We start from the raw sequence: 23,042 nt of genomic DNA, 5'->3' as shown, positions 1-23,042 counted from the left end.
TACACTCCTTTATTACAGATCACCAATTATTTCATGACTTCCTTTACTTAATGATCATTTTCTTATCTTATAATGCCTTGCATAATTCCTCAGTCCTACCTTGAAACTTAGTTTCCTTTGACTTTCATCATTATTAGTCTTAAATATAGTATTCTACATTGCCTCTTTATTCTCTATGTCTTGGTTGACTCCTTAGGCAGGTTGCATCCTGTTTTTTTCTTCTTCAAGCACTGTCCACATGTAATTAATTCTTGCTCTTAACAAATTCTTCTGTAGGCTTCTAATTGGTCTCTATAGTTTGTTTTTCCACACCTTCCTACCCATTTGTGTCCTTCTAAATGAATCCTTCTAATGTCAACTCACAATCACATATGACTGTTTGTACAAAAATCTTTAATATTTATCTGTTTTAAATTGTATGACATGGGCTTCAGTAACACTGTATGTATTCTAGCTCTGTCTATTTAGCCTCCTTATTGAGGCTAACCCAGAAGTTCTTAGAGTGAGTCTAGGGAATTTCAGGGCATCCCTGGGGCCCTTTAACATAGTCCCAAGGTTAAAACTATTTTGATATTTATATTTAGATCCTGTTTGCCTTGCTCACTTTTTTCACTCTTGTTCTCTCATGAATATATAATAAAGTCCTCCAAAGGCTAAATGATGTTTGATGATGTCATGGTTCTCATGGCAGGTGTACTTGTCTATTCTTGTGATCTGGAAATTTCTCAGTTCAAGTATAGATATAGGAAATCCACATAGAGGCTTTTGGGGTGGGAGATTCTTAATAATTTTTAAAAGTAAAGAGCTTGAGAACATCTGTTGTAATCAAATGTGGCTCTTTCATTGTTATTTTCACACAGAAATGCTATTTTCCTAGTTGTAACCTATTTAAATGTAATCTCCACTTTTATGTTTAGATCAGATGCTAACTCCTTCATTAAGCCTTTCCTGATCTCCCCCTTTAGCCAAAATAGCATGTAACCATTTTTATTTACGTCCATTACCTCTAACACTTTATCACTATCTTTTTAAAAGATGAAGTTTGTAATAGTAATCTGTGTGGGGGACGGATTATTAGATTTGCTCAATTCCTTGCATCAGAACCCACAAAATCTTTGGAGGGTCATGTAATCATTGTTTTTCCACTTAGCCTCACATGTTTTAGGCACTCAGTAATTATTTGGTTAATGGACAAATGTATTTGGTTGTTCAGCTACTAGTTAACTCAACAATCATTTATTTAATTAAGACTGAGTAGATGTTTTAAAGACTCTCAAGAAGCAAATGCAGGTGATAAAAACGTAAACAAATGTGTCATAATAGTCTTGTAACGTGTGGTAAACTGGAGTAGGGTTCGTTGGAAGAAAAAAGAATGAGCAAATCTTCCTCAGGAAATGGTATTATCAGAAAATACCTCAGAGAGAAGATCGTACTTAGAAGGAAGATTTTCCATGCCCCCATTTTTTTCTTTTTCCCTGACCAGAAGCTTCCTAGATCCTGTAATTATATACTTACCGAGACTTAAAGAGTTATCCTCTCCACCTGTCGAGGTACGGGTTTTCTAGATGCAGAGGAAAACAGTCTTTACTAACTCTCTGCTTCACTGTATTCCTCATGAAAAACTTACGAACAACTTTTTGTAGTTCTTGCCAAACTCAAGGAACATCTTATTGCTTTCAGCTACTATTCTTCATTAAATTATAAATGTGAAAATGTCTTAATTTTGGAAATTTATTCCTACATATACATGCAAATTATTTGTTTATTGTTACAAAATATACACAACACAAAATTTATTATCTTAACCATGTTCAGGTATGTTGTTCCCTGCCTTAAGTACATTTACATTGATGTGCAGTTGCCACCATCCATTTCCAGAAAGTTTTTCATCTTGAAAGTTGAAACTGTACCCATGAAGCCATACCTTCTAATTTCCTCCTGTAGGAACCCTCTCCCTAGTCCCTGAGAACTACTAATCTACATTGTGTCTACACTGGACTACTCTGTGTATTTCATACAAGTGGAATTATACAATATCTGTCCTTTTGTTACTGCTTTACTTTACTACTTGGCATATTGTCTTCAGGGTTCACCCGTGTTGTAGCATTTATCAGAATCTTTTTTCTTTTTAAGGCTATTACAGCATTGTATTGATACACCACATTTTATTTATATAGTCATCCTCAAACCATGAACATGTAAATTTGAATTGCATTTTCTGTAGTTTATTATTATAATAATAAACAAAATATTGTACTTTTAGGCTACACAAAGGGCATGGTATTAAAGCCATTATGTAGTTATGCATATTTGTGTAAGAGTGACTCCTCTCTTACGTAGGGTAATATCAGAACATGTTTATTTGACCAGAATCTAAGCAAATAAAAATTCAGATTCAGAATTTAGACTGAGTACACAAATGTTTATATTTTGCAATATATATATGTATCTGTGCAAATTCTGTGTTAGACTCTCTCTTTAACAGAGATACAATATGTGGAGAACATTCTGTCTTAAGGAACAGTCATGACAGGTCTGAACAAGCAGATCCTTTTAATTGGGCTGTAATCTAGAGATGTTTTTTCTGATATTCTTAAACCTGTTGTTTCTTTAGTGTGTTTTAGTGTGTTGTTTCTGTTAGTGCCACTGCTCACTCTGATGATTGGCAAAGTCTACCCCTCACAGGCTAAAATGAAAATGAATTACAGACTCTCAGAGCATCCATAGAAGACATTATGTCAATGTCATTAGGTCACTTATTCTTTGTACTGTAACTCTGTGATATTAATGCTTTTAATAAAAGAAGCAGAAACATAACATAGAATTCCCAGCATCTAGGTGTGCATATGTGCATGTGTGTGTATGTGTTTGTACTTTCTAGAATTTATTTCTGGATTTTCACAGCTATAGATTAATAACACTAAATTATAGGAGACATGAAAAAGTCGAGGAAGTAAAAGTTTGCTTTTTGGAGATAATCTAACCAACTAAACATCATATAAATCATTGTCTGGTATGTTTATGATATCTTAAATGCCAGTCATAAAGTTTTATTTTCTTAGGGCTAGCTAACATTCCCACAAATACATTTTCTTTTGTTGTTGTTTAAGTTCAAGAAGTCATGTCATGTGTTACTGGGTATTCTAGGTAAGGAAACAAATAGGGCATACACTTTATGGACAAGTTCTGAGAAGTGACTAATGAAGAACGTGGTACAACTAGAGCTTAGGGTGCACCTATGGTGTAGCAGAAGGCCAATATGTAGTTTGCAAATAAATTAAATTATTTATAGGGCAGTCCTTTTCTTGACAGTTTGAATAGGGGTAGGAAAAAAAGATTTGTCATTAAACTTTCCATAAGAAGCAAAAGTATTTTGCATTTTTAATGAAAATTAAAATGCTGAATGAAGAGGGTTGAGCTCTTTTTCCTTGTTAATATACACTATGCTTGAAGTGAATAGCTTTATTTGATACACAGATAATATGAATCTGCTGTGTGTTTTAAAATTTTATATTATTGCTGGGTATGGTGGTGCACACCTGTAATCTCAGCAGCTTGGGAGGCTGAGGCCAGGAGGACAACGAGTTCAAAGCCGGCCTCAGCAAAAGTGAGGCGCTAAGCAACTCATTGACACCCTGTCTGTAAATAAAATACAAAATAGGGCTGGGGGCGTGGCTTGGTGGTCGAGTGCGCCTGAGTTCAATCCCCCAGTACCCCACCCCAAAATTAATACTATGAAATTATTTTTCTACTCATTTGTATCTCCTAAATAAGTTAATATAATTCATTATAATGTGTTTTAAAAATTCCATTAGTCTTTCTGTTGTTAATCTTTACCAATAGGACATGTATTTTAGAAATGTGTCCCTCAAGAAAAAGAAGTTTCTATTTTGTAGTTCACTGAGTTTTTATAATGAATGGATTTTTAAAATACTTTTTTAGATGTTGATAGACCTTTATTTTTATTCATTTATTTGTATGTGGTGCTGAGAATTGAACCCAGTGCCTCACACATGATAGGCAAGCACTCTACCACTGAGCCACAACCCCAGTCTGTAATGAATGGATGTTGATTTTGTCAAATGCTTGCTTTTTATTCATCTGTTGATTTGATCATTCAATTTTTCTTTTTTATCTCTGAATATGCCAGATTATATTAACTAGTTTTTGAATGTTTAATCAGTCTTGTAAACCTGGGATGATAAATCCCACCTGGTTGTGGTAGGTATATAACTTCCCTACATGTGTGTATGTGGGGGGTGGTGGTTATATGCTTTGTTTATACGTTGATGAATTATGTTGAGAATTTTTACATCCATGTTCATGAGAGTTATTGGTCTATAGCTGTCTTGTGATATCTTTGTTTTGTTATTAGGTAGTGCTGGCCTCATGGAATGATTTAAGAATTATTCACTCTGCTTATATCAACTAACAGATTTATATAATTGTTATAATCTATTCCTTAAATATTTGGTAGAATTTGCCAGCAAGAATATATGGGGCCTAGTACTTTCTGTTCTGAAGTTTTAATTCTAATCTAATTTCTGTAATAAACACAGATCTGTTTATATTGTCTGCCTTTTTGGTGAGTTTTAGCTTCTGTCTTTAAACTTTGGCCCATTATCTCTGGGGTAGCAGGATTTTAGGCACAGGATTTTTAGACTGTTGACATATTTGCAGCTATGTATCCCTTGATTGATTAGGAAGTCATGCAACTCCCAAGATCCTAAATTTTTCTTACCTGTTTAAAAGACCTTCCCTGAGTTTGGAGTTCTGTTTCTCTGTTTCATGTTTCTTCTGATTTGAAAAGAGATGAAAAAGCATCTCTAGCATGAAGAAAGTGTTTGCATAGTTGTTTTCCTCCATGTTAATATTGGACACTACCTTCTCTAAGCCAGGTTACAGATTTGAGCACACTGTTTGCTGAACACGAGACCTTCTTGTCAATGACAATGACAGAAAAAAATGAGAAAATGTAGGTCTGATATGCTTTGAGGATTAAAAATGCTGATCTATGGAAGTTGGTATCTTAGTAAAAATAACTGTCAATATTGAAAGGGAGATGAACTTACCTGATCTTCTGTTCAAGGAAGAAGGAAAGGGACTTACAGAAACAGGAAGGCATGGGCAAAAAAAGAGAGAGAGAGAAATATTTGAAGAATTTAAAAAGTCTGTAACTTTTTTTTTAAAGGTTAATAATCTTACTATCATGAAGAACTTGAATGAAAATCAGACCTATGTATCATTCTGTATAATCTTAATCTATTTAAACCTGTTTTATTTATCTAATAGTAGCCTTTGTGTATTTTTTCCTTGATATTTTTCTCTAATTCAGTCTTATACTCACAGTTAAAAAAAATAACAGGAAAAACCAAGGCAGTCTGGGGAGGAATTCTCTTTTTTGTTGGCTTACTGGTGTAGTTCTTAGGCACCCACTGAGCACACACCTCTCTAGGATGAATTAGAATCATCTCCAGCCTGGGCTTGAACCCAGGAACTTGCTTTTAACATATTATGATTATAGAAGTTTTACCTTTGGACTAAAAATTCCTACTGTAATTTTTTGCCTAATATGTTTTTCCTTCCAGTTTAAATATTTGCTCTATTTGCAATGATGTCAAAGTACTGTTTTATCTTTTTATTTCTCTTCAGCACAACCTACTGAAAATACTAAATAAATTACATTTATATGTTTTGGAAGCTTATTTGATTGTGGCAGTATACATTTACATGGTTATGGGTTATGTGACTTTAGTTCTAACTTAAATAAGGGGCATAATCATTTTAATAAAATAGTTCTAATTAATATGAAAAAACTTATTACACTTATATTATGTTCTATGAAAAGTGAGATGCATGTATTTGATGAACTTTTTTTAAACTTTGAATTTCATCAAAATGGTTTGTTTCAAGTGATGCTTTATAAAAAGCAGAGAAAAATTTAAATATACTCGAGTCTTCAGCTATCAGACTATTAGAATTATTCTTTTTGTTGCTTCAAGAGAAATTCTGAAAGCTATTTAGTTGTGATTCAGGCAGGTGTGCCACTTCCCCACCTGCTTCATTAAATATTACATTTTCACATAGCAATTGCTTTCATAGTTGGTATCACCATGCTTACTTTTTGCTTCATGATATCACATTTTAACTTAGAATCTGTCCTTTTCCTTGGGGAACATGATTACTCAGAAGCCTATTACTACATGCTTACTCTGTCCTTAAGCACAGTCAACAGGGAGGGTGCCTTTTATCTTTGTATTTCCAGCAGATAGCAAACTTTACACATAGCAGGTGTTCAGTAACTGCAGTGATTGAAGGGAAAAAGGCCTTTTATGCCATTTGAAATTAGATTTTAAAGTATTTTTAGCTATTTTGTGTAAATATAGTAATGCATTTTTATACAACTCCACCAGGCAGCTCTTATTTTTGCTCTGAATTAAATCCAAGAAGGCAGAATCCTGCAAAGAACTGTCCTCACATCATTCCTTTCTCTTATGACTGCCTGTTCACTTCTATCTCACCAATATTTTTTAGCCTGTGAATTGATTTAATTTTGATTTTTACATTCTTGGACAGCACATTATCTGTCAGTAAAATATGGATATTTAAATATTTCTAAGTTAAACTAAAACAATTCAATAAGTGTAAAAAATGACTAAAACCAAAATGGTTCTATCCTTGAATAAGTGTGTTTTGAACTGGATCCATAATGCCAGCAAACTTAGCATTCATTACAGCTTCGTATTTTTCTGAGGTGTACTTTTATTTCAGCTCAGTTTGTATGACTGTTTCTTCTAAATGGTTTGATAGGGATGTGATGGTGCCTCAAAGCATCATTTGCTCTATTGTCTTAGATCAGATGCCACTCAGCAGGGGGTGGGTCAATCAAACAAGAATGAAGCTTGCTTAGGTTCTATTATGTAGAGAAAATACATAATTTACCCACTGTGACTAAAAGATAGTGAATTTAAGTAAATCTGTAAATGAAGTATACCTCTCCTTAGCATCTCTGAAGTTATCTCCTTTTACCTCAGGACTCCACAAAGATGACAGAATAATAATTTTGGAATCTGACTCAACACATAAATCTCATTACATATTAGCTACGACTCCTGTATATACTTCATAGCTTTGTACTACATGCAGTTGCCACTACAGTATGGATCTAGTGTTAACTACCAACTCTGCATTTTTAAGGTATAGCTTTTGTGGAGTTTTTCAAGATTTCAAAACAATATTCTGTACTTGAATAAACTCCAAAATGTATAACCTCAAGTAATGTTATTTGAAATTCCAAACTAAAATTAATATTGTGCCATATTAATTTAAGGGAGTGCAGCAGAGCATTCGTTTCTATACCGTAACTCTTGAAAAAATCACTAAATTAAATTTTGAACTTAGATTGCCTATGAGTAATATCACTATAATGAAGTATATCTATTGTTTTTTGGTCAATAGTTTAAAACATTAATTCATTATAGTGTGTTGAAAACCTACTGTGTGCCATGCAAAAGTCTGTGCTTGTGGGTCTCAGAAGTATATTAAACAGACAAACATCCCTGCTGATGCCGAGTTGACATTACTGTAATCAGAGCTGAGATGCCACTGAGCACTCTGGGTCTCTGTTGGAACTTTCACAGCATTTACCCTTTTCAAATTTTTTAGCCATATCCCCTCTTGCTGTTTGCAACATCTATACAAATGTTAATGAAATAATGTTCCTTTCATGTAAATGTACGGGCTACAGAATGCCTTCTGAGCCCTCAATGTATTTTGGTAGGCATGGAGTAATTTAACGTGTCATCTCTCTTAAAAAAAAAAAAAAATACCACAGACCTCAGAAGCCTATGAGTATTTCCTTGATCCTAATAATGTACATCCAGCAACCAGAACCAAACTTGTGCATTTGTTGACTTCTTAGGGCTCAGTTGTTTCTTTTCTGTTCATTGAAATGTTGTTTATACTGTCAGCCTTCTTGTCCAATAGCAATTATCTATTCTCTTTAATTTGGCTGTAGTTAACTCACTTGTTTTGAGATAATAAAATGATTCTCAGTTCTCACCATTAGCCTCGGAAGACTTTTACTGCCCAATATGAAAATAATATTTAAAACGTTAGTATATTTTTTTACTTTTGAACATCAGTTACATATTGACTTATGTAACCATGTACTTTAACTTTTTGTACTCCCAATTTTTAATATTCTTCCAAATCATGAACTTCACTTGACATGTATCATGCTGTTTTGCAATAGAATTCAGAAGATATTTGTTTTATCTTTGAGCTTTATGTGATGTAATTGTTTTCTTTATTTAGAAAACAATTAAATGATAATATTTCATTTAGAATGTATCTTCATTTTGTTAATTAGAATACAAGAAGATAAAAAATATTAACAAAGAGTTCCAAGTAACACTTTAGAAAACTAAAGCTCTTTCCTCCTATCAGTGAGTTTCTGGGGAAAAGAAATTAAAACTAAATCACCTAGTAACTGTGCATTTCATCTAATACAGTTCTTTAAAGGAGACCAGTCAGAGCTACACAGAATGTTTGAGTGATATTACTCTGCTCCTTACCATGGCAAATTGTAAATAAATTTGTTATCCAATTTAAAAGTTTAGAATAAATTAGAAATCTGTTTCTTCTGGAAGCAAAGAGAAGGCAGAAAATAATTTTGGAAGAAAGATTATCATAGGTAAACTGAGGAATAGGGCCTGCTTATTTGTAAAAATTGTATCATTAAGAGAAATGTGGACATAATAAAGAATGCTAGGATATAAAGAATAGGAATTTGAATTACCTTAATGTTTCTGAGTTTGAGTTATCTTAATAGTGATCCTTAACTGAAATAATGGTTTCAAATTATGCTGTGCAGAATACCCAAGGCTTTGTGGAATACTACAAAGGGAAGGAGTAATGTGGTATTGAATATTTGGGGTTCTGACTCAACCAGATACTTCATCTTTTATTGGCTCCTCACTAAGGAGCCACTGTCTTCATTGAAAGATAGGGGTCTCTAGCTTAAAAGCATTTGAAAATATTTTTAAAATGAGTAAAATATCTAAATGATCAAAAAATATGACATGTAATATCATCCATCTCTTTCAGTGCCTATGTCAGACTTGGCTAACTGAACACAGGATTGTTTCCTTATGTAGACTCAGATTTAGGAGTTAGACAGCTTTCAATCAATCACACTTCGTGACAATCCATGTACTAACTATGCATTACTACATCAAAATCCATGTACTAACTATGCATTACTACATCATAGAATTTTATTGGACCTTCAGAATACAGACAATTTTAGTCTAAGAAAGGTATAAGTTAATATTTTAGACTAAAAAGAAAGATTAGAAAAAGTCAGTGGTTAAGCAGGAAATTGGTTCTGGGAACTACAAATTCAGGTCATTTAAAATGATTCCTACTGATTTGTTAATTGTAGAAGGGCCTAGAAATCTCCTTAAGTACAGGTAGTTGAAATCAGTCATGTTTTCTGTTGGGACTCTTGAGACACAAAAAACTCTATTCTATAAATTTAAAATTTACTTATCCAAAAGTTTAAACCTGTCAAATTCATGTAAGAGTAGGCAATGAAATCTGCATCTCTTTGAAATGTATCTTATGCTGTCTTCGTGTTCCTTGATTTGTACCAAAGAATGGAATTGAAGTTCTTTAAATTAAAATGTTTAAAAAGTATTTTCATAACATTATTGAAGATTCACAAAATAATGAATGCATTAACAATTCTTATTTACGATGAACATGATTTCTATACTGCAGAGTCATTGCAGTAATTGTAACATAAATTTTGAGTTAATTTTCAAAGTAATCACAATTATTTGTCTCTTAACAGGGCCATTCTAATGTGATGCTGGGGCTGAATTTACCTAGGACTCCATTTCAAGATTGACTTGAAAGTCTCGTGGAAGATCTGGAAGAAATACGTAAGTGTTCTTTTGCTAATCATGCTCTGCTGATTGTGCTTATTTTCATTTTTCTAGAGTTTATTTTGTTTTTTCAATATTTTGGTTAAGTGTCTTTGCCCAAAGATTAAAAATGATTTCTGTAGACTACAAAGACATGTTAAGTATGGCAATAGAAGTATATTTATTGGACTTCCCATATCAGTTGGTGCTTCTCTCTTTGCCTATTAAACTTGGTCTCACTTTTTTACAATTTAGCATACATTTATATGAAACATGAATTTTTGTTATATTGAAGAGAATGAGGCAAGGAAAACTGTTGGAGTATTTTGTTAACATGCTAAAATTTTATTATGCTGGTCTTCAATATTGTTTCCAAATTAATTTGATATTGAGGGTTTGGAGTGATCTAGAGATGTTGAAAAAAAGGAAGAAAACATTTAATAGTTATCATTTTTTTCCTCAAAGTTTGATTTTCCTTTCAAACTTATTGCAACCCAAGAAGTCAATTGTTTAGAAAGCATTTGTTTATTCTTTTAATATTGCACATGTTTAAGTCTCATGGTAGATTTTCTTGATACTTACCATGCCAACATCCAAAAGATTCTCACATAAAATTGTATTTTTTGGGGGTTCAATGTAATAATATTATTCAAGGAGTACATCACAATTGCCCAAATCTATATTAATAGAATTATAATTAAGAAAGAAACCTAAAAGAAATTTTATATAGGGATGTTGTATTTCAAAGCTTCCAATAATTCCATCTTTTTTTTTTTTTTTTTCTGCTAAGCTTTACCCAAAAAGAACAGATGCCTGGAAGTGTGCTGACATTTTCAGAATTCTGTATCAAGGGGTCACCATGATATTAGGACAGGCCTTCACATCCTCACTTTCTGCCTAAATGGCTTTAAGAATTTCTAGAGCTTTCTCAAGATAAAGTCTCTATAATGTCCTAAAGAGATTTTACTAATTGCTTTAATTATAATATTTCTCAGGTATTTTACCTACAGATTTCGTAGTTCTTGTCATTATTCTACCAACTTTATAATTTTCCAGATACAAAAATAAAATGATTTCGTATTTATCTGATATTTGAATTTTCAAAGCGTTTGTTTGGCAGCTTTTGACTTTTTTTCTCTTTAGCTAACCTTATGGTGTGAATAAGGCTGATGTTGCTATTCTTTGGTTAAGTGGAGAAATTAAAGACAAAGAATTACAGTGATTTAGAAAAATAATATAACTAGTCATAATTTTGTGGTTAATAGTAGACAATTAGATATTATTAGAACATGTGTTTGCTAATACCCAGTCTTTTTCTTTTTTCTTTTTTTTTTTAAAGGAGGGAGATATTAGTATGGGTACTGTAGGTAATGGTTTTAATGATATTTTCCATATTTGTAAGACATTTTGACATTCAGGGTCTCATTTTATGAGTGACAAGATATTTGTTTGTCTGAAAGAAGAGGGAGATAGGTAGGAATTACCTGACAATGAACATCATGGAGCCATGAAAGAAACTGTTTTTAAAGAGAATCTTTTTCCCAGAAGGGAACTTAATTGCATTTGAAGTTAGTTCTCAAAACTGTTTCTGGAACTTGCTAATTAGAAAGTAACGCTAGTTATGTGCTTATAGTGGCAGGTTTTTTAAAAAAAATATTTTTAAATGAATGCTAACCGCAAATTGGTGTAAATAATGCATATGCGTAATGCCAAAGGTTCATTTTAGTGGAAAAGTGCATTCTGTAAAAGCATTTATTCTTGGAAACTTATGGAATTATAAGCCTTTGAACTAGAGATTATTTTGACTACAATAGAGTGATGGAAACGTAGATTTTGAATTCTGGGTAATGTGGGTTTGCATCATTACAAACATTTGCTAGCTTTCTGTTGACCTTGGTTAATTTTCTTAAATCTGTACTTCTCAGTCTTCATACAGTAAAATGAGGGACAGATATACACATTTATTGAATTATTGCAAAAATTTAGCAGTTGGTACATAGCTTCTTCCCTTTCCACCTGCTACATTTCTCTTTAGAAAAACAGAAATAGAAAGGCAAAAAAACCTAAACTGAATCCTTGTATCCTTCTATTGTAGTTTCAAACAAATTGTTTAATTTTGTCCTGATTTTATTTCTCAAGTAGTTAAAATAACCTGTCTTGGTTTATTTTTCTAAACTGTGAACATTGTGTATATAGGTAAATGAGTAGTTGGGTAAGTGTGTGCCTGTTTTCTTAAAGATGCTCAGTTATTTTTATAGTGTGCAATGCAAGAGTGTCAAAATTAGATAAAATATCAGTTTTGGTTATTTCAGTATAATACATCAATTTTATTCATGTATTTATAGAAAATTGCTATAAACTTTATAGTCATTAAAGATTAGGCAACATTTGTGAAAAATATTTGCTCTTTTTCAAATTGTTGAAAATAAATGAACTATGCAGGATAGTAGTATTTTTGAGGAGAGGCTGAGTCAGTAATTCAGATATATAGTGTACTGATATTCCTTGGCAAAAAAGAAGCAGAGTAAGCAAGAATGCAAATTTGAGAGGCTGGAGAGTGTAACTGATGATAATGCAAACTTGGAAATCGCATCGCTGGGTTTGCATGATGACGCTAACACATCCCACCATTGTAAAACCTTGTACAAAGTCTTACAAGCTCTCTAAATCTTAATTTCTTAATGTAGAGAATACATGTAACTATACCTATTTCAGAGTTTATTTATGGAGGGCATAGTGACCATTAAAAAAATAGTTGCTCTTTTATTTCCTATTATATTCATTTCTAAGATTGAATGTGTTATTTGGGACACCTGGCAAATGTCTTGCATAGTTATTCTAACTTTAGTCCAAACACAGATTTTAAAGAAATGCTCAAATGAGTTAATTCTGTGTATTAGATCTGTTTGTTGTAGCAAAGTACTGCAGACTATGTTTTAAGAACAACAGAAATATGTATTTCATAATAATAGAGAATGTAAATCCATGATCATGATGTCATCCCACGTGGTCCAGTTCTGGTGAGGGCCCTCTTCCAGGTAGTGACATTTTTGTTTGTGTTCTCATGTTTGCATGGCAAAAACTGAAAGAACTCTCTGGGATCTCTTTCACAAGGGCATTAGTCCCTTACCTGAGGGATCCACTCTCATGACCTAATCATTAGGGTCTAAATATTACTATTATCATAATGAGAGGTTAGAATTTTAACATATGGATTTTGGGGCAACACATTTGATCCATTAAATAATATGTTCTTTGTGTTTAGGTTAGCCTGTATATTAATTTTCTATTGTTATATGCAAATTGCTACATAATTCACAATATACATTTATTTTCTCATGGTTTCTTCTGGTCAGGAGTCTGGGTGTGACTTAGGTCAGGGTCTTAATAGGCTACAGTCAAAATGTCTGCCAGGCTGCATTTTCATTTGGAGCTTCAGTTCCTGAAGGCCACTGTTGGTTCCTATCCATGGACATTCTCCATCCACAGTTCACAGCATTGAGGCTTGCTTTTTTAAAATCAGTAGGAGAATATATACTGCATGCAAGCAATATGGAATCATATATATTTACATAGGTACATATATACATATTATATGTGTATGTATGTATATTAAATAATCATTGGAGTGGTCAGTTCAATACTGAATACTGTATTCAGTCACAGGTCCTACTCACACTTAAAGAGATGAGAATTATATAGGGCATGAACCTCAGGGCCACCCTGGGGCCTATCTGCTATAGCATGTTAACCTTCTCTGGTTAAAATTTATGTAAAAATCATGGGCTGGCCACATAGCTCAGTGCTGGAACATTTTCCTAGAATGGACAAGGTCCTGGGTTCAATTCATCATCACAGCAAAAATTAAATAAATCAGTAAAATACATGTAATCTATTATTTTAATTTTTATTTTATTTTAATTATTATATTTAATAAGGTATAATATTGTCAGTAATTTTAAAATTGTATTCTCAGATTGTTATGCTGACCGCGTAACTTCCAACACACCATTCTACCCTGTCTAAAATTTATACATTATTTTGAGCTGGCTAAAACCACCAGACACAAATATAACTGAATCTGGTATTAGCCCCTCTAGAATCTGACAAAACCCAGTATCCAACCTTTTCTCCCTATAACTTTCATGTGTAGCCTTGAGTTATGTGCCTTACACATAACTTGCAGCTATGTCAATAGCCTTACACATAACTTGCAGCTTTGTCAATGAATATCCTGTTGTTTCTTTCACTTTCTCAATCTTTTAAAAGCATATTTAAATTTCTTCCTCTTCCTCTTCTGTTCTTTATTTCTTCACTTCTATCTTGCTAGCCCCACACTTTGCATAGTATCATACCACATCTTTCCAATCAAATGTTCCAGTTAAATGATCATTTGTCTCATTACACCTGCCACTGGTAGAGATCAGGGGATGTGTGTTACTTGTCTGTGGGTCACCTGCAGCCTGTGTACAATAGTATCTTAGTAAGTATTCACTGCATATATAAAATCTTTTTTGTTTAGAATTGTGGTGCCTCAGCTAGTATTCAGTTTGAGAACACATACTTCAAAAGAGTTCTTCAAAAGTTTTCTCCTCAGACATTGAGTCATTAATCTTTAAATGACTTGTAATTCAACAATCCTTAAATTACTTGTGTGACTTCATTACAACTTATACATTTGGGACTGACTGCATGAAGAACATGAATCACTGATGTCCAGGGGGTGGGCTGTGGTAGGTGAGCTCTATCATGGTCATTGTCCTTCCTGTCTTCTCATTTTCTCATTGTGTTTTCCTTCCATATTTACCAAGGTCAGTATGTATGGCCAAAAGAATATGACATAATTGATGATATGTTGCTTTTCTGATTGATTATACAAGGTCTTAAGACATCTGTTCGGGATGTTCTTTCCTTCTGGTTTCTCTCTGTATCTGTCTGTCTCCACAGGTTGCTCTGGGGGTGGTGGCTGCTATGGAGAGATCTGCATAGTAAGGAACTAAGACCTGAGTCCAGCAGACAGGGAGGAATTGGCAAATAACTTGCCACTTCCTGAAGGACTCTGTGCCTAAACCACTGAGCTAAACCACTCCAGGATTCTTGATAGGTGCTCAGTAACTATGTGAAACATTAACCGTTTTTGTTCTAAACTACTAGGTTTGGGAGTAATTTATTTTACAGCAATAGATAATTAATATATTACTAAATATCTCAGGCCTAAAATTTCCACAAATTTCAGCACTACCCTTGCTTTTGCACAGAGTACAGGGTTTAATAGTATGCCAGATATATGTTCTTTTAGACAAATGTAAACGATGAATACGGAGTAGGCGTGTGTATTTATAAGACAGTAAACCATGTGTGGATAAAATTGGAAATGTTTATATGTCACCTGGAATACTAATTCTGTAACCTAGAGAGGACTTTAATATCTTGCCCATGGACTATATGGGTATTGGAGAGTTACGCTGACTCGGGTTTAGGTAGGCCTGAGTGCAGGTCTGGGTATACATTCTTTTGTGGAAGAGCATGTGGAATAGTTAACACACTCTTCCCTTCACAGAGTCTGGCCTTGTAGAATCAATTTTGTTAGTTTTCTCTTGTTCTCCTTCATTGTCCTTTATGGAGTTTTAAATGCATACATAATTGCAATGCTGTATTTTGAAGTGTTAACTAGAAAAACAATACATTTTGTCTCCAGAAAAAGGAAGTTCAGAAATATGATTCATTAAGTAATAGAGCAACACTGTTTTTTTATGAATTCACATTAAACCATCATTCCAAATTTTACTCTCATTGATGTGATGATAGTGTCTGAGCAAAAATACTGCATTCTATGAAAAAAGAGAAAGAAAATGGAAACTTGTTTACATAAAGATTAGCATTTACATTTATAATTTTAAATGTGTGACTTGGAGCTATCCACTAGTAAAATTTTTGATACCATTATACAAAATAGAAAAATATGGATTTTAACTGGCCTGCTTTTCAGTTCAACTGATCATTAAGTACCTTTTTAATGGTCTTATTTGCTGGGAAGAGGACCATTACAATAATCTGCTTTTTACAGCCCATATCAAATAGGAACCAGCATCACTTATGACAGAGTTTGTGCTTTGGGAGACATTTTCACAGCATCTAACAGTTCTACCCCACATTTCTTGGAATTAGTCTTTAATGATATCATTTTCCAAAATGAGTTGTTGCTCAAACTTACTGATTGTTTTGTGGTTAAAATCTCATCCAGCAGCTATATTTAAAATGTCATACAAATTTGTAAGGAAAGGTGCATTGAAACTACTGTTCCATTAGTAATTGTATGAAAATGCTATAGAAGAGGCGCCATGCAGCTTGGATGTTTTTAGTCCCCCCATATGATTCCAAGGGGTGAATATGAAACCTCATTTTTAACTGTTGGCAATTCAAGGTTTTACTATTGTCTGCTGGAGAACAGAGGACTATTACTGTAGGTGTCATGTAAAATAAAGTTAGAGTCTGAAGCCTCCTTTTAGCTGTCAGCTTTATTAAGGAGCTCTTCATGTGTTGAACCTGGCACCTGGTATTGTATAAGCAACGCATGTGAGAGCCTGGGGAGAGCTTTTTTTCTCTTCACTGTGGCTTTATTAGGTCTGGCTCACATTTTCACTGTTGCTCTGCCTTATTCCAACTTTCTAGCTAAAACTCACAGCACAGTAGGTCTAATATAGATTGACGCCTTTGCCCGAAGACTGATTGAAAGTTGTGTCTCTGAGTTGCTAATGCTCACTGAACCATTTTATTGAAGATAAAGTAAATAAAATAGATTGCCATATGAGAATTCTCTTGAAATCAAATGGAATAATTTGGCAGGTTTAAGCCCATAAAGAAGGCTAAGAATTGAAACAGAATACTTTTTATGTTCAGTATATCAAGGGATAAATATTTCAGTTAATATTTGACCTAAACTATTTGCTTTTATCAGTACAATTAAATGTTAAATATAATTCTCAATTGCCATGTTAACTTTTGGTGTTTAACAGTGGATCCTCTGTAAGAGAGCAACATTAATGAAAACTTGAGATGGTATTTTGATGATTTTTTTTTTCCTCTTTTTTTGGCACTTAAGTGTATGGATCAGTAATCTTAAAGAATTTAATAAACAACATAAATGAACAGGTTTGCCAAAGTGCACTCTAGAATCTTTAGGTGAGAAAATTACAGTTAATCTTAGCCTCTTAAAATATGCTTCTAAAATCGAACCTTTTATTCATTAATCAAAATCATATGTACATATGAGAACCACTTTTTATTTGGAAAATGCCCTGTGAATTTTTTTAAATAAAATGATTAGTTTTTTTTAAAGAATAATGATAAATACACATATTATCATCTGAAGTAAATTAGGGAAGGGAGAAAAAGAGTCACCTTAGCATCTTAAATTTTATTAAATAACACTAATATATGATAACATAATGACGTATATTGACACATTTAATATATAAAATTCAAAGACCTAAGCACTTGCATGAGATGTTGTGAAAAGTTCCTTGAAGAGAAATGAAGGTATCTTATTTGCTTGGGTCAATTATTAGTCAGGTTTCATTGATGTTACCAAAAGACATTACAAGAATAAATCAGAGGAATAAAATTTATTTTGGTACTCAGTTTCAGAGGTTCAGTCCATGATCAGCCTACTCCATAGCTCTGGACCCAAGTCAAGGCAGAACATCAAGGTGCAAGTACCTGGGAAAGGAAAACTGCTCAGTTAATTATAGTCAGGAAGCAGAGGAAAAGTGCCAGGGACAAAATATAAACCCCAAAGTTATGGCCCCAGTGATTGACTTCCTCCAGCCACATCCTACTTGCCTACAATTACCTCCCAATTAATCCACTCGAGTGGATTAATTAATCCACTCGAGTGGATTAATCCACCAGTTAGGTTTTAGCTCTCATAATCTTGACATTTCACCTCTGACCATTCTTGGGTTATCTCACACATAAGCTTTTGGAGGACAATTCATATCAAAATCATAAGTCAGATTAAAAATTAATATTTAGGGCTGGGGAGATAGATCAGTTGGTAGAGCGCTTGCCTTGCAAGCTGGGTTTGATTCCCAGCACCACACAAAAAAATTTAATATTTATAGAAATAAGATCAATAAAATAATTTTGTTATTAAATTTCTGAACTTATTAAGCAAATACAGTTTTTCTCATCAACCTTAAAAGTTGTCACTTTAGTACTTTCTCCTGTAATTTCTCTTGTAATCTTTCCAAATTTGGGATAACTTCATTTTTTAACCTTACATGTGTCCAGTGTTTTTATATTTTGCTAATACATATAAGTCATTTGATTTCTCAAGTAATGATTTATGCTTACTTCTTAGTTATATCCATTAAATATTTTTCCTTATCTCTCAGTACCCCAATAATCCATCAGTTCTTGTAACTATTCACTGTTTATCACAATGATTTCAACTAATTCTGTCATCAGTGATATTAAAGCATACATTACTTTCTAGTGTGAATAAGTCATTTTAAAGAAACCTTTGGCATTGTTATTTGCTCTGTTATCAGTTAAAAACTGCTTTGGTTCTTGACTGTATCCAATTACTTTCCCTCAACAGAATTTGTTAGGTTTCAGGATTCAGGGTGTCTGTAGTAGCATATGAGTCTGAATAATATAAATACTTTGATTTATTTATTTATTTATTCATTTACTTTTGGTACCAGGGATTGAACCCAAGGGTGCTTAACCACTGGGTGGCATTCCCAGGCCTTTTTAATATTATTTTGAGATAAGGTCTTGCTAATTTGCTTAGGGCCTTGCTAAGTTGGTGAGGCTGGCTTTGAACTTGTGATTCTACTGCCTCAGCCTCCAGAGCTTCTGGGATTGCAGGCAGCTAAATACTTCCATATATTTAATAATTGAGTATCCTTGTTTTACACTTAAATTCATTGTTGTATTTTTTTCTTATTTGTCTTATTGATCAGTACATGTTAAAGTTCATTCTTCCACTCAGAAGTACTTTGTATTTACTTAATACCATTGTCATTTATCTCCTTCAATATTTTAGTTTTGAGTAAGATTTGACCTTAGAAAAGCATGTGTTAAGTTTCTTGAAATGAGAGCATTGCCCTGGGATTCCAGTAAGGCTTTGTTCTTTTCACAGTGTATTCTAGACTTCCAGCAATATGCCAGAGTGCAGATCAAGAGAACTTGTAGCATAAAGGCCACACTTAGTGAGTCAGCTGGTATTCTCACCCTTGACTTCTACCTTTTCTTTGTTCACATCTGCTTTGTCTTTATGTTTAATTCTCCTTTTCAAAATATTTCATTATGGTCTCTTTATTTTAGTAGACTTGGAATAGTGTGTGTTCTTTAGGTATTACTGTCCTCTCAGACATCACATTTGACTCCAAATGATGATGATGGTGATGATGCATCATCAAAAATGATTAATTTAGTACTCTTCCAAGTGATGCATAGGCATGAACACATTCAATCCTCAAAACTTGTGAATTAATTACCTCTGAAGTAGGAATCATTATTATGACTGTTTTATAGATGAAAGGGTGGCAGCCAGAAAAGTTAATTTGCCAATGTTATACAGTTGATGTGTGGCAGGACTAAGATTTGAACTAAGACAGTGACTCCAAAGTCCTCCAGTGCTCTGTTCCTTAGAACCATCCCATCGTGATTTTTCCCTTCCACTTGTGACTTAGAACACAGTACAGATTTAGAAATAAAGAGGCTATTGTTTCAGCTTAACACTCTATATGTTAAAAGTTGGGAATCTAACATATTCTATGAGTTAACTATTGACTTATAGAATATATTAAAAATATAAATCACTTTAATTTCAAACAGAAAATCATGGAATATTACATGAAACTCTTAGTAATAATTTATGAAATCTACTTAAGAAATTGGTAAGAATGACTTGTAATTAGTGTTCCAGTCAATTGAAAAGGGATTGCTTTATAATTATTTAAAAATTTTAGGAAACTAACCATGTGTTTTGAAACCTTATCTTTATTTTCTTGAAAGTTCTAACAATTATATAGTTATAACAAAGACACACTGTACCTTAATTATATAATTTCAAAAAAATTTGTATATATCTTATCAATAGATAACTATAATATAGCAATGTAACTTTTTATTTTTATTTTTATTTTTTAATGAAACAGGGTATTGAACCCAGGACCTCATGCATGCTAGGCAAATGCTCTATCACTGAGCTGCATTCCCAACTGCTAAGCATGCTTTTGACAGTAAAAAGGATTTTTCTGGTATTTATCCCTGACCACAGGTAGATTTTAGGACTGTGTGGGGTGAGGATATAGGTCACTCTTGAAACAGAAATTTCTGGTTGACATTCCAATATCCTTTCTTCTCTTTTTCTTTCCTAGCAGAGCTCTGATGTTGTTTAAATATACCTCATTACTATACATGGCATATACTTAATGCAAACTGACCTTATGCCCAGTTCCAAGTCATAGATTCTGACTAGTTAAAGCCAATTATAATTCTATCTTGCCAGTAATTGGCTTATATATATTTTATTATTAAGTAAATAATGTTAAAATATTAAATGTTAAGTAACTTTACTAAACTTACATAAATAAACAAATTTAGTATTTTACTAATTTATTTTACTTGGAGTCCTTTCTACCTCTTGACCAAATAAGATAGAAACTGTGTTTCTCTATTTAATCTTTTTTGGGTTAGACATCTCTGTCACTTGCAGCTATAAAAATTCCAATTATATACTCATTTTAATCATCATTTGGGGAGTTGAACCCTAACTAGATTTTGACTTATAGGGATCTGTATCTACATAATGCAAGAAGGGCTTAGGGAAGAGGACTGAGCTGCTTACCAGGAAAAACAGAGATGGGAGTGTGTCTCCAAAGAGTTCAGAAAGGTGATTTAAGGAGTAGAAAAGTGGATTCTCAGCCTTTTGTTTTCTGAAAATAATTTCAGGATATTGAAGGATTACACATTCACATTTTCACGTTGGCACAGAGATATTCCTTAATTTTTCAGTGAAGTTTTACTGTAGTAAGTCTTATTCCAGTTCTTGCAGCACATATTCCAAAACACACACACACACACACACACACACACACACACACACACACACACACACAATTTCACTTTTGGTGGGATTTTGAGAGGAAATGGAAAATAAATTTATGCTTTTTTTTTCTTATTAGAAATAACTGCATCTTTGATTTGACTTCTTGTTCTACTCTAAATTAGGCAAGTAAATACATATATATAATATATATATTTATACATAACAAACAAGAAGTTGAATCTCATAAATGAGAAACCAATATCATATCATAAATAAAAACCTAATAATCAAAAATGAGAAACCAATCTACATATTTACCATGAGAAGGGAACTGATTAAATACATTTAGTATATCTAAACAATGAATAATATTTAGGTAAGTAAATAATGATTAAAACCCCTATTTTAATAATATACATTTTGCCTATTCATAGGAAAATAGCTATTTACCAAATTATTATCAGTGGTTATTTTGGTGTGATAAAGTTGTATAAGATTTTTGCTTTGTTATTTAATAATTTTTATCTATGAATCAAATTTTGATTGCTGAACATGTGAAAGAAATTTAAAATTTCAAAATTGCAAGCAGTTATAATTATCTTATTAGTATAATTTATTCTGTATAAAATTAACCAGGTACCACTTTGCTCAGGCATTCCTGGTTGTAAAGATTTTACATATCTTTGCTTATGTTTCTGCTTAGGGTTTTAATACCTATAAAGATGATGATGTTGAGGATCCCATGGATCAAGAGCCAGCAAAATTTGAAGTTTTCAACCATAAAGAGTTGAGGTTAGTCAGGTGCAGTAGGCACGCCTATAATCCCAGTGGCTTGGGAGACTGAGACAGGAGGATCACAAGTTCAAAGCCAGCCTCAGCAACTCAGTGAGGCCCTATACAACTCAGCAAGATCCTGTCTCTAAATAAAGTACAAAATAGGGCTGAGGATATGGCTCAGTGGTTAAGTGCCCCTGGGTTCAATCCCTAGTAAAAGTTGAGGAAACTTTCTGTTTGTTTTGTTTTTACTATTAAATGGCTTATCTTTTAGGATTATCATTTAAAACCTGAAAAGCACTGTTTTCCATTGTATAAGCAAGAATTAATCCTAACCAAAGGACTAACTAGCAAGTACTTCTAAACTCCATTAGGCACAAATTTACTTTTTTTCCCCACAAGTATTTTGTAATTTTCCCTTTACTAATGTGAAAGTAAATTCTTAGATATATATTTTGAGATATATAATTTCAAAAATCAATATAACAAGTTAAAATTAACATGACTAAATTAGAAGATCTTATGAAGTAGTCATATAATTGCTTCATGTATAGAATATCGATAAATAGGATAGTTAAAGTGATACATGGGACTCCTTTAGTGCTGTTTTACAAACTGTTGAACACTGGACAATTTTTGACAAAACAAATATTATGTTGCTATACAGTATCATTGAATTTAATAGTAAATTCATTGTATATTAAAAACATGGAAAAATACTTCAGATTTTATTATCAAAATAAGGCTAGGTCCAGTCACAAGTTCTCTGTTTTCATGAATGTTTGGAAAACGTCTTGTAGGAAGCAAGGTCATTCTTTATTGGTACAGGAAGGCTACCAAACATAACTTGTCTCCCCACAGATTTACAGTATCTCAAATTGTTAACAACCAAAACCTGAAGCACAAATTTCCAAAACTCTCCTTACAAAGCAGGGTGACACCAGTGAGAAATCCTGGTTTGGGTATTGCGAGACCTAGGTTCTGGTTTATTTGAGAACTTATGCATATCCCTTTTTCTCCCTGAAGTTCAGATCTGTGATTAATTGACAATATGATTAAAGAAAAGCAATATTTTATATTAGACTTCTGTGATCTCTTTCAAGTATAACATTTTGTACTCGTGTAAAATAAAGTTTTCTAACTTGTGAGTGTAATTTGGAGGAACCTTCTAAGAATGCTTGTTCAAGAGGACTAATTTTCTATTATGACTCTGTTGTGTCTCAAGTGCTGGTCAACTGCATGCAGTGCTAGGCATTTGTATTTTCTGCAGCCTCCTG

General features: G+C 33.0%; 1 protein-coding gene across 3 annotated transcripts in view; it reads left to right on the top strand.

Annotated features, from left to right (window-relative positions):
* LOC306667351 (forkhead box protein P2-like) overlaps positions 1 to 23,042 on the top strand; it is a gene marked incomplete at its 3' end in the record, with an annotated part of 513,568 nt that overhangs the window by 85,369 nt on the left and 405,157 nt on the right. For all 3 annotated transcript variants that reach the window (XM_079149854.1, XM_079149855.1, XM_079149856.1), the window contains exon 2: positions 9,857 to 9,947. The remainder of the gene's footprint in view (positions 1 to 9,856; positions 9,948 to 23,042) is intronic.

The sequence above is a fragment of the Sciurus vulgaris genome (assembly GCF_902686455.1).
Source record: "Sciurus vulgaris genome assembly, chromosome: 8".
In the NCBI taxonomy this organism is placed as follows: domain Eukaryota; kingdom Metazoa; phylum Chordata; class Mammalia; order Rodentia; family Sciuridae; genus Sciurus; species Sciurus vulgaris.
This window is presented reverse-complemented; position numbering and strand designations above follow the sequence as displayed.